Raw genomic sequence first — 13,675 nt, 5'->3', positions numbered from 1 at the left:
TATTTGAGATTCTACAGGAAATGTTGCTAGTGGAGGAGTAGCCTACTGGCTAGTGCAGCGGACTCTGACTCTGGAGAACTGGGTTCAATTCCCACTGCAGCTCCTTGTGACTCTGGGCAAGTCACTTAACCCTTCATTGCCCCTGGTACAAAATAAGTACCTGAATATATGTAAACCACTTTGAATGTAGTTGCAAAAACTTTAGAAAGGCGGTATATCAAGTCCCATTTCCCTTTACCCCTTTCCCTTATGACATCACAATATCCAAAGTGAGCCAAGTATCGGGCAATCAAGCCATTGTGACATCACTGATGAGGTTGGCTCTTATTGGTGGAATGAGTGGAGGAGTAGCCTAGTGATTAATGCAGTGGACCTTGATCTGGGGGAACTGGGTTCAATTCCCCCTGCACCTCCTTGTGACTCTGGGCGTCACTTAACCCTCCATTGCCCAGGTACAAATAAGTACCTGTATATACTATATAAACCACTTTGAATGTAGTTGCAAAAACCACAGAAAGGCAGTGTATCAAGTCCCATTAACAAGATTCCATGCACAATCTCAAAGAATAGCAACATTCCATGTAGAACCCCAAAGAATAGCAAGATTCTGGAATCCCAAAAATTAAGGAATGGAGGAGTAGCCTAGTGGTTAGTGCAGTGGACTTTGATCCTGGGGAACTGAGTTCCATTCCCACTGCAGCTCCTTGTGACTCTGGCCAAGTCACTTAACCCTCCATTGCCCCTGGTACAAAATAAGTACCTGAATATATGTAAACCACTTTGAATGTAGTTGCAAAAAGTTTAGAAAGGCGGTATATCAAGTCCCATTTCCCTTTCCCTATTTAATTCTACTAATCATTAAAAAAAATATTTTTAAGAAAACCTTTTTCTGCCCCCCCCCCCCCAAATATTCAAAACCATTTAACAGGTCAGTTAAATGGTACCAAGCCGGCTATCTGGCAACATTCAGTGGGGGATAACCGGTTATCTCCTGCTGAATTTTGCTGGTTAGTGGCTACATCACCCGATATAACTGGCTATCTGCTGATTTTTTTTTTAAAGCCAATTTAATGGCCATATTTGGCTGTGTGAAAATATGGGATAGCGGCTTATCCGATTATCTTTAAACCGGCCAAAAATAAACCAGATATTCAATGCCGATTACCAGAAACGATTCGACCATGCTGACAAAACGCTTACCGCCAACGGCTGAATATTGATCCTTTAGTTTTTAAGACATAAGATGAGATGTGCAGAGTCAGTCCAAAATCCATTAATCCCACTGTCATGTCCCCAGTAATGGTCAGTCTGGGTCACAAGTACCTGCAGCTACAACAGCCTCATAACTGTAAGTCAAAGATACTTCATTCAACCAAGTGTACGGCAAGAGATCAAGTCGAACTGTTGCAGTTAAGTAACAAGACGGCAGACTGAGGAATGCAGCGACGGGGCTGCCCTACCAATGACAGGTTGTGTTCTTTGCACACAGCCTTGATTGATTTTTTTTTTAATACGAATGAGACCATGTCCTTGCAGCAAAGACTAAAGATTAAACACATTGAACAACAGGACAGTTGGTTTTAATTACAAATACTTCCATACCAATTATCAGGTACAGTCATTACAAAACTACACTGAAAGGATGGGGGGAGGGGCTGCCATATCTGCCATATTTTGGCTCATTCATATACAACTTGGAGTGGAGGAGTACGCTGGAAACCCAAAGATCCAACTTCAAGACCCACGGCAGCTTCTTGTGGCCTTGGGCAAATCACTTAACCCTTCATTGCTTTGGAAAAAGGTGTGAGGGAGTCTATAGGACTCGGCCACTTCTTCTTAAGAATACTACTACTACTACTACTATTTAGCATTTCTATAGCGCTACAAGGCATACGCAGCGCTGCACAAACATAGAAGAAAGACAGTCCCTGCTCAAAGAGCTTACAATCTATCCCTGCTCAAAGAGCTTACAATCTAAGAATACTCCCTCACAGTGATGGAACCACTTTAAAACTTTCAGTCCCACCTAAGGGGGAAGAGACGCGAGATGGGTGGGAGCCAGGAGGGCATGGTGCAGGAAATATAAAAGCTCAAAGCACAGCTAGGTTAAGGAGGCTCAGAGCCAAGAAGCAACGCCCAACTGCATATGCTTCCACCATGGATGTGTGAACGGCAACCACGATGGTCAGGTGGGCCAACTTCAACCTGGACCCTTGCAAACCGATATCTTTGACCGGGCTTTACACATGTGAACTGCTAATGATCGTATTGGTAACACTGGAGAGCCAGACCAGAACCCAGCAGTCTATGCTAGTACCTTGCTAAGAGACCGTAGTGCACGTCGTGGACCTGCAGGGGGCAGGCTGCAAAAGGACACTCTTATCTCTAAGGACTAGTTTCATGTTTACATTTCTTCCCTCAACTGCGAATTGAACTGGAGTCCCTGCCTGACACGTTAGCACAGAAGGTAAGGCAAACCACTACTGTATCAAGCCAAGAAAAAGCACAAGGGGGTCCCTTACTGTGTGGTCGTCAGACTCCAGAGCACACCTGAATCTGGATCACGCACAACTCAAGGACCCAGAACTCAACTGCACTCTCTCAGAGCTTATCCCAAAACCAACCGTTGCTCGGCAATTTTTTTTCATTGTAATTTCACAGTTTCTTACTCAGACTGGGCTCTTTTCAGGCCAGATTTTAATATTCGCATATTTTTGTTAAATTCAAAGAATTATTATCACCGTTCCCCCTTACCAAAGGTTGCCATTATCAAACTGGGCAGCAACATTACCTGCTGTAGAACAGAAGGACTTTAGTTCCTCTGTGGGAAACGGGAGAGGCGGCAGATCTCCACGTGTCCTGATTTTTTTTCTACATCTATAACATTTTTCAGCTGGAACAGCTTCATAATTATATGTCAAAGACGCTCCGTTCCAGCAAGCAAGCTTCTCTGGAAAGGACGATCCTTCCAGTGGTGAAGGATGAGTTTTAAGGCCAAGATTGGTAAAACATTTATCAGTTTTTTTTTTAATTTCTGGGAGAAATATCTTCTAGTCCAAAAAAATAATTTGAAATGAAACCTTGCATTGGAAATTCAGTATCCCTGTTCCTTCCCAAACCTCTGTCTAAACTGTTCTATTTGTTTCAGAAATATAACATATTAAGAAAGTCCCTATTTCAGGACGTTTACTATCATCTTCCTTGCAGATTTCTCCCAATTATTAAAGGCTGCTTACGTCTCCTTCCTGGGTTACTATCCTGCTTATTTTCGAAGGAGAAGGCCGGTCATCTTCCGACACAATCTTCCCACACAAATCGAGAGATGGCCGGCCATCTCCTAAAGCCGGCCAAATCGGTACAATCAAAAGCCGATTTTGGCCGGCTTCAACTGCTTTCCGTTGCAGGGCCGGCCAAAGTTAAAGGGGGCATATTGGCAGGGTACCGAAGGCAGGGTGGGGCGTGGTTACGAAGGCCGGCTTTACTCGGTCCATTTATTTTTAGGACCAAGCCTCAAAAAAGTGCCCCACATGACCAGATGACCACCGGAGGGAATCGGGGATCACCTCCCCTTACCCCCCCTAGTGGTCACCAACCCCCTCCCATCCAAAAAAAAAATGTATACATTTTTGTGCCCGCCTCAAATGTCATACCCAGCTCCCTGACAACACAATGCAGGTCCCTGGAGCTGTTTGTAAGGGGTACTGCAGTGCACTTCAGGCAGGCGGACCCAGGCCCATCCCCCCCCACCTGTTACACTTGTGGTGGTAAATGGGAGCCCTCCAAAACACACCAGAAAGCCACTGTACCCACATCTAGGTGCCCCCCCTTCACCCATAAGGGCTATGGTAGTGGTGCACAGTTGTGGGTAGTGGGTTTTGGGGGGGGGGTGAGGGGCTCAGCACACAAGGTAAGGGAGCTATGTAATTGGGAGCTTTTTCTGAAGTCCACTGCAGTGCCCCCTAGGTTGCCCGGTTGGTGTCCTGGCATGTCAGGGGGACCAGTGCACTACAAATGCTGGCTCCCCCCACGACCAAATGCATTGGATATGGCCGCCATTAGTTTCCATTATCGCCAGAAACCAATGGCGGCCATCTCTAACGCCGGCCCAAATGTTGAGTTTTGGCCGGCCCCAACCGTATTATCGAAACGAAAGATGGCCGCCCATCTTGTTTCGATAATACGGTGGGTATGCCGCTTTACGGGACCGGCCTTTGAGATGGCCGCCCATACAGATGGCCGGCCCCGTTCGATTATGCCCCTCTATGTTAACTTCCTTCAGCTGCTCTCCTCACACGGGTCCGGGGCCTGGCACACATCTGGATGCAGCTGGCATTCTGGGGGCTGTTTTGGGTAAGATTCAGAGATGCAGAAAAAGTTGCTGCAATGACCCTGGATCTTTATGTTTATTTTCAGTCTTTTGCCAAAGGGCAGATCAAAGCAGTTTACAAATAAAAATTTAAAATATGGAAAACACCACCAAGGGTTAAACGGGCAAGAAACACTCAGTTAAGACTACAATTTTTTTTTTAAATGCGATCTGGTTAACATCGAGCATCTGACTAGACCAAAATCAGGTTCCAAATGCAATTAAAAAAAAAAAAAATAAAAAAAAAAAAAAAAAAAAAAAATATATATATATATATATATATATATATATATATATATATGTTTGAAGCACAGTCTGAAACGTTCAATGTGACATTCAGAATGAACAGAACCCGGGAGGTGGCTCCATAGCTTAGGGGCCAAAAAGTAGAACGCTGAATGATGTGTAGACTCATGATGGGCCTGGTTCACATCTAGAGATCTAAGTAACTGTGAAAGAGTATAGGGCAGGATTGCAGATCATAAAAAGGTCAGGCTCCCTTTGGGCAATTTTAAGATAAAGCACCTGCAGAGTTTGCACTTTAATGTGTGTTTATTAAAAATTGCCCAAAGAGGGAATTTTTCAGTCTCTGTTATTGCAAAGTGTGCACACAATTTTCAAAATAAAATTACAGTATGCACTGTTAAAAGGTATTTTCATAGAAATATTTCCACTTGTGGGTGGCCAAATGAAGTGCAACAGAGCCCTTGCATTTTAAAAATCAAATCTGTATTTGTCCTTTCTGCCTCAGTATGTGAACTATAAAAGATGTCTCTGAGGAGGTCAGTTAACCCTGCTAAACTCCTTTGCAAAGGAACCTATGAAACAGGGGCATAGCCAGACTTCGGTGGGGGGTCCAGAACCCGAGGTAAGGGGCACATTTTAGCCCCCCCACCGCCGCCATTGCCGACACCCACCACCATCACCAGCACCACCAACAACAACAACTTTGACCCCCCCCCCCCTCCCGACAACCCTCTCAACCTCCCCTCCCGCCGTCGCCATCTGCTGCCTTTGCTGGCGGGGGACCCCAACCTCCGCCAGCCGAAGTCTTCTTCCTTCGTTTTGGTTCTGAGTCTGATGTCCTGCACATACAACGTGCAGGACGTCAGACTCAGAGAAACAGAACAAAGCCTTGCGATCCGCAGGTGGTCAGACTCAGAACCAAAACGAAGGAAGAAGACTTTGGCTGGCGGGGGTTGGGGTCCCCCGCCAGCAAAGGTAGCAGACGGCGACAGCGGGTTGATGGTGGGTTGGCGGCGGGAGTTGAGAGGGTCGTCGGCAGGGGGGTCCAGGGCCAAATCTACGGGGGCCCAGGCCCCCGCGGCCCCATAGTAGCTACACCACTGCTATGAAAGGAAACAAATCTTAAGAAACATCTGCATTTGGATACATACACTGGTAACAAGTCAATCAATGATCCAACAGTCCGCAAAACGGCTCTGCCACTTCCGGTTACGCCCCGTGTATTTCCGGAACATTTCAGGGAACAGTGGAGCTGATTAGATACAAACTAAAACGCTTTGGTTAGAGCTGTACGTCTCTCTTCACACATAATCAAAACAGCACATAAACATCCAGACAAGCCACTTCTAAAGCTCTTCCACGTGCTCCAGTAAAGAGCTTATGCCACGCTCGTGGACATTTTCTGAGAGATGCCGGATGTCACACACTGTCTGTCACGCCTTCAGTACCAAAGCAAGGCTGTGAGAGAAATGCTGCCACCTGGTGGTCAGTTTCTATCAAAATACCAGAAATCTCTGCAGCAAGGTCTGTTGTTTCATCCAGTTCCAGCGGCTCTGCATTGCCAAGTGATAAGAAGCAATAGAAAAATAAAAAAAATTAATAACCCGTCACAGTAATGTTCTAGAAATACCACTAGTGCCAGATGTGTTTATTCACTGAAAAGTGTGAGCCATAAAAAGCAGCAGCTTGAAAAAGCTTCTCTAAATATAGTAAAATTGTTACTCCAGAATGGCTGGAATTTGAAAATGAGCAGGGTTTTGCCTCTTGCAGTCCCACTGCTCTGAACCCCCCCACTCAGGCCCTCTTACACACATGGATAGGGGTATTATGTGCCTGTAGAAAACTATCATGTGTGTGTGGGGGGGGGGGGGGGGGTTGGGGGGGGGGGATAAAATTGTGAGTAATAAAATGAAGACATGCTTTTCTCCACCCTGGGGTCTTATTTTTACCACACGAGTTTTACCACTGACACTATCCCCCCTCAGTCTATAATCTTACATGTACATTTTCACAGCTTAGGACGCAAACTTGTACATGCGGGTTATAGAATTATAGTGTAAAAACAAGAAAAGAGTGGGGGAGCACAGGCTCTTTCCAATCAATGGGGGAGACATAGTAACATAATAGATGACGGCAGAAAAAAGACCTGCACGGTCCATCCAGTCTGCCCAACAAGATAACTCATATTTGCTACTTTTGTGTATACCCTACTTTGATTTGTACCTGTCTTTTTCAGTGCACAGACCGTATAAGTCTGCCCAGCACTATCCCCGCCTCCCAACCACCAGCCCCGCCTCCCACCACTGGCTCTGGCACAGACCGTATAAGTCTGCCCAGCACTATCCCCGCCTCCCAACCACCAGCCCCACCTCCCACCACTGGCTCTGGCACAGACCGTATAAGTCTGCCCAGCACTATCCCCGCCTCCCAACCACCAGCTCTGGCACAGACCATATAAGTCTGCCCAGCACTATCCCCGCCTCCCAACCACCAGCTCCGCCTCCCACCACTGGCTCTGGCACAGACCGTATAAGTCTGCCCAGCACTATCCCCGCCTCCCAACCACCAGCCCCACCTCCCACCACTGGCTCTGGCACAGACCGTATAAGTCTGCCCAGCACTATCCCCGCCTCCCAACCACCAGCCCCGCCTCCTGAGACGTATTATTAAATAAAACGTAACGTTTATTGTAACAAGTTGACTCAACACAGCCGTGTTTCGGCGCCATAGCGCCTTCTTCAGGAGTCTTCCAATGGTATATCAAGTGCTTGAATGGTTAATACTCCAAAGCAAAACCAATCACGAAGGACACACAATCCCTTCTCTTTCCCAGCAATGGCAGAAAAGTGTACAGAAAGCGCGGTCATAGTAAAACGTCCAAAAAGGGCGTCCTGCAAATGCGGATTAAGTGCACCTCCACACTCTGTGTGGCCCCCCGTTTTTCCTGGTTATAGAATTATGCCAGTTATCCGTGCAAGTTAATTGATAAATCAGGCGCTAATTGGAACTAATTTGTAGTTATGTTAGTAACTGCACCTAGTTGGTGTTCTATAACCTTAGCACAGAAATCATTTAGCGCATAACTGCTAGGGGGTGAGGATGTGGGAGGGGCATTGAGAGGTCAGGGGTGAAGATGTGGGCGGGGCATGGGTCAGGGGTGAAGATGTGGGCAGGGCATGGGGGTCAGGGTGTGCCTAGCAGTTGGGTCTGTGGATGTGGTAAGAGCATGGGCGGATCAGGGGTGAGGATGTGGGAGGGACATGGGTGGGTTGGGGGAATGCCCATCATTTATGCACTAAGGTTATAACTACTAGGGGAGATGGGGATGTGGGAGGGGCATGAGTGGATCAGGGGTGAAGACATGGGAGGGGCATGGGTGGATCATGGGGTGAGGATGTGGGAAGGACATGGGTGGATCAGGGGGTGAGGATGTGGGAAGGACATGGGTGGATCAGGGGGTGAGAATGTGGGAAGGACATGGGTGGGTCGTGGCATGCTCAGCACTTATGTGCTAAGGTTATAACTGCTAGGGGTGATGTGGGAGGGGCATGGGCTGGTTGGGGCATGCCAACCCCTTACGTACTAATGTTTACAGAATACAGACAGTTACACGCACAACTGCAACATTTAGTCATGGACGATTACACCAGCCGTTGATGTGGTGTTAGTAGGCCCCACCTAAATGTAGGCGCTTAAATCCTGGTAATTCTTAATTGCTGATGTAGAACTCCTGCTTAGCACGCGGCGTTCCAGTGTCTAACTGTAGGTGACTGGTACTAAGTTACCCCTGAAGGGACGATTCTATAAGTGGGCATGTTTGTTTAGGTACCCCAAAGCCATGTGTTGAGAGTTGTATAATCTGGGCAGCCGGCCTGTAAAGAACATCCACATATAAATGGCGGTTTTAGAAAGACAAAGGGTTCAATTCACACTCGGATGCCCATTATAAGTAAATTGCAAGGGGGGGCCATAGCTTGGGTGTGGTCGGGTGGGTGAAGGTCCACAAAAAGGGAATGCACGTGTTTGACCCATTCATAAGGCTAATCTACTGCATTTTCTGTACATATTTAAACAGCACCCCAATAACTGCCATCAGGGAATAAGGAGGGGCTTCTTGAGATTCCATCGTTTCGTCAGCATTCCCATTCCTGTGACAGAATGGTTTTGTGGAATTCTCTTCCCAAGAATTAAGGGGCCTCTTGCACGTCCAGCATGCGCCAAATTAGCATTACTGCCCAGCGGTAGCCACTTGCCCTGGAAGGTAATTCTGAATTTGGTGCATGCCAAAAATACGCAGTAGAAAATGCCATGTGGCACTTACCCAGCAATGAATATGCGCTGCATGCCTACCGCCACGGTATCACATGAGATCTTACCGCTAAGTCAATGGGTGGTGGTCTGAAAATGGACGCTCGCTGATTTTTATTTTGCCCCACCTCCATTTTCCCGGCCCCTTTAAAATTTCCCTTTTTCCAGTGCGCACCCAAAAGATGTGCTCACAATGCCACAGTCCACTTTTTGCCATGGCTTAGTAAAAGGGCTCCTAAGAGCAATTGCGTCATCATTGGCGTTTTGAAGGCGTCTAAAAGCTTATTTGTTTAAGCAACCGTTTTGTGACTAGAGTTTGACAGTCTCCTGCATTCAGCAGTGTGGAAACAGATTTACTGCATAAGCTTAAAATATATAGGTAAATCTTAATTAATGGACCAGAAAACATTTTTGAAAAAAGGCAGAGACAACTAATCATAAAGCATGGAACAAGCCCAGCGCCAAAATTTAACATATTAATGATACTCAAGATCTAGAAGGCTCAGCGGAGACTCGTTTCTCAAGGGCAACCTTACCCTTGACTCACCTGCCTCTTCATAGGTCCCACTTCATTTAACTTGTTTATTCTCAAAATCACTCATTGTTTCAAGCATATTTTCAAACTTAATTTCATTGAGTAGAGAGGTGTGGTAGCCGTCTTAGTCCACTTTTAAAGGTAATCAATAGAAGTCAAACAAAATAAAACATGGAAAAGAAAATAAGATGATACCTTTTTTATTGCACATAATACATTTCTTGATTAGCTTTCGAAGGTTGCCCTTCTTCGTCAGATCGGAAATAAGCAAATGTGGTAGATGATAAGCAAATATGGTAGATGATATATATATATACTGTCATCTACCAACATTTGCTTATTTCCGATCTGACGAAGAAGGGCAACCTTCGAAAGCTAATCAAGAAATGTATTATGTCCAATAAAAAAGGTATCATCTTATTTTCTTTTCCATGTTTTATTTTGTTTGACTTCTATTGATTACCATTATAATTTTATTCAAAGTCGATATATAAAATATCAAAAAACACTTAGCTTAATGTTAAATAGTCATTTGGTTCAGGACTGTTAGCTGGCATGCAGCATGTTTCACATTTGCTGCATCAGGGTTCGCACCATCTCAAGTCTTCGTACACCACTAACATCCAGCTAGATGAATATGGCCATGTATGTCTGGGTAAAAAGGGCCCTGGCGTGTGGGAAAAAACAGCCCCCCGCAGCTAGTGCAGGAGCTTTTTCCCGCAGCTTGATAAAAGGACTCCTAGGTGTTGAGTGAAAAAACAGTTTCTCTGATTTGTTATAAATGTACTACTTTGTAACCTCATGTCATGTCCCCTAGTCTTTGTACTTTCTGGAAAAAAAAAATACTGAATCTCACACCGTTATAGTTTGTAGAAGACCACAAGAAGGGGGAAGAGCTTACCCCATAGAGCACTGACACAACAAACAAAAAGTAAAAGAAAAACTTTGCAGAAGTGAAAACAAAGGTAACTTCATGCTCCCTTCTCCACCCTGTACCCCTCCTCAAACACTACCAAGCCCCTGGGGTATCATCACCTAAGGAGAAGCGCTAAATGTCCAAAAAAATTAGAAAGAAAAGCTTTAAGACTGAAACACTACATTACACAAGGAAATTGGAGCGAGAAGGAAGCTCCAATCGATACCTCTGCCACTCTACTGGCCAAAAAAAGCTTTGAGTTCCTCTAGAAACATCAGGAAATAAGAATATTTTACAACTCATAATCTCCACATCCTTAAAGTGGAAAAACATTTTCATAGCTGATATTTATCTGGCTCTAAGGTAAAGATCTTTACAGTTGAACCCATCATGTGAAACGGCCATACTGGATCAGACCAATTGTCCATCTAGCCCAGTATCCTGTTTCCAACAGTGGCCAATCCAGGTCACAAGTGCCTGGCAGAAACCCAGTTAGTAGCAACATTCCATATGGAATCTAAAAGAGTAGCAACATTCCATATGGAATCTCAAAGAGTAATCTCAGAGTAGCAACATTCCATATAGAACATCAAAGAGTAGCAACATTCCATATGGAATCTCAAAGAGTAGCAACATTCCATGCCAGATGCATCTAAACCGTCCACTGAAACTTCAACTACAGTCCCTCCACATCCCTCAGCTACATTGGCCTGCTTTTTTGATTACACACGCAGAATCTGTGTAAGCGGAGGGATAGCCCCTTCCAGCACTTCCACCGGGTGGTAATGACCTACGCACGCCAAATGCCACTTGGTGCGTGTCCGTTACGCACGCCTGAAAATAAATAATATTTTTCAGATGCGCGTATTGGACACGTGCCAAAAATGAAACAACTGCAAGAGCCACATAGTAGTCTGGCAGTAACTCCATTTTGGCACGCGTTGGGCACGCCTAGATTCTTACCCAGCTTAATAAAAGGACCCCTAAAATAGCAAGTTTTAACTGCCGAATTAAGTTTCTGTTCTCTAGGCAAATGTCCAGAGACAAACTCCCAGCAAGAAGGGGCTAACAAGAGCACTTTGTGCGATCTAAATATCTTAGAACATGCCTGTCTCCATTTAGGCTCCTCCCCATGTTTGACTAATTCTACCGTGTGGTGAGAGGGGCAGGTCCTGGTGCAAGGGTAGAGCTGCCTGAGAAACTTGGAGGTCTGATCTAATGGACTGAACAACATTTTTCTTTTCGTTTCATTTGCAAATAACTAATACGTTCCCTCCTTCCTTCCCTGAAGCTTTAACATCTGTAGCTTCTCTAATGTTTCTTGTCACCAGGCAAATAATTTCCTAATTAAAACGGCACACAGACACAGATAACTTACAGCTCCAAATTTAAAGGAATGTGTGAAACATTTGCCAGATGTCTCCTACACCTGTTCACATTACACATATCTTGCCGGAAACTGGTAGGATTCAAATCCTGAGAGTACCGAGCTGAGGGAAAACTGCGTACGATGACCATCTTTCCAAAGGAATCGTAACATGGACAGGACGGCAACTTGAGTTCAAGCGTCACACAAACACTTGTGCAAACTTTTGCTACTGCATTGCAAGTGATACTGTGCAGCCCTGACTTAAAATGATTAATTAGTTAATTAACATACATAATTAACAAAATCAGTCCTAAAGCAACGTTACATGCTTTCCAACAATGATCGCAGAATGGAACACGTTGACGGAAAACATTGACAGGAGGGTCTCACTGAAAAGAATGGGTTTGGAGAGTCTGGTTGGGTTTTGTTTCCAGGAGACACTTGAATGCGGCTAACAAATTGGTATTTTCAGAGAAAGAGCAGGAGTAGAAGACAAGGAAAAAGGTGAAAAAGATCAGAGAGAGAACTGGGGCAGGAGGAGCAGCCAAGAGAGAGAGGAAGAGGACGGGCTGAGGAGACCAGAAAGATATGGTGGAGAAGAAAAGGAAGGAACAGGAAATGAAGATAAAGAGGCTGTAACCTCTCTGTTTGGGGTGAATAAACAGTTCACGATCCTCAGGCCTTTTTCGAAGGACAAGCATTAAGGCTCTGAGAGGAAGACGATGGGATTGGAAAGATGAAAAGTTGATGTGGATGAGTCAATAGGTCATTACATGAAGTCGTTATGTCATGTCTACAGGAAACGCCTTGCATCTGAAATTTGAATGTTCCCTCCTTTCTCCCTTTCATTGCAGGATGATCTGGAAATGGCTTTAATAAAGTCATCCTCTACCATAGAAAACTGGACATCACTTAGGCAAATACGCTCAGATTTTACAATGAAAAATAACTGCTTGGCATCTGATGACTTTGATAGTAAATTGTCAAAGCAACTTTTAATCACTGGTGAGATGCTGATGGAAATCAAATAAAACAGGTTCAAAAGTCAATTCCCCCGTTATTCAGCTGGTGTTGGTCAGCGTTTTTTTTTTTTTTAAATGCTGATTGTTGACGGCTAAATTATTCCCCGATATTCAATGCCAGGCCATGTCCAGGTACCGTCAGTGAATATCCAATATTTGGTGTGCTGGACGCTGGAACTTATGCGGGCCTTGACCGATATTCAGCCGGGGCTCTGGCTGAATATCGGGATGGGCCAGCACAACTTAAAAAAAAAAAAAAGCCTCCGAGCACCCTCTCGCACCCCCCTGCCAATGACCTCTCTTGCTCCCCGCCAGTGTCTCCTCTTTCCTTTTCCCCTCCCCAAACCTGCATTAAGATACCCCCCTCGGAAGACCCCCATCCTTCCAGCTGTGCAAGCAGGCCCTCCCCCGGGCCCGCTGGACCACCAGCGATACAGGTAGGCCTGGGGGGGAGGGCCTACCTTCACAAAGGAAGAAACAGCAGGAAAAAGAAGAAGAAGATTTCACACAAATGCTTTTTGAACCCCCACTGAATCCTGAAAACTCTGACTGGCTGGGTGTGCCCTGAGGACGGGGTTGAAAAGCTCTAATGAAACCCATTTTGAATGTACATATGTTTATATATAGCCCACTCCCTCAGTGTTCAGATTTTGTAAGCTCCCACTTCCTGTTTCATAAGGATCACGTCCAATGACACCAGCGTGTTCCATGTGTTTGACAGCACACCTCTATGTTTAGGGGTGAAGGGCAGAGAAAGGCTTTAGAATAGCGAGTTGCATGGGGACAGAAATCTTACCCATCCCCGCAAGAATTTAACCTGTCCCCACTCAGTCCCGCAAGAACCCCGTTCCCATGCAAGTGTCCACTTTAGAAGTCATGGTAAGGTCCCTCTGTGCTAAGGAGGAAGGTACAG

At 45.4% G+C, this 13,675-nt stretch overlaps 1 protein-coding gene across 1 annotated transcript in view; it reads right to left on the bottom strand.

Annotated features, from left to right (window-relative positions):
- The window catches only part of CSMD2 (CUB and Sushi multiple domains 2), a 507,359-nt gene that overhangs the window by 428,399 nt on the left and 65,285 nt on the right, over positions 1-13,675 (bottom strand). The window lies entirely within an intron of this gene.

Source organism: Microcaecilia unicolor, chromosome 11 (assembly GCF_901765095.1).
Source record: "Microcaecilia unicolor chromosome 11, aMicUni1.1, whole genome shotgun sequence".
Lineage (NCBI taxonomy): Eukaryota > Metazoa > Chordata > Amphibia > Gymnophiona > Siphonopidae > Microcaecilia > Microcaecilia unicolor.
Note: the sequence above shows the minus strand (reverse complement) of the source record. Positions and strands in the feature narration are given on the sequence as shown.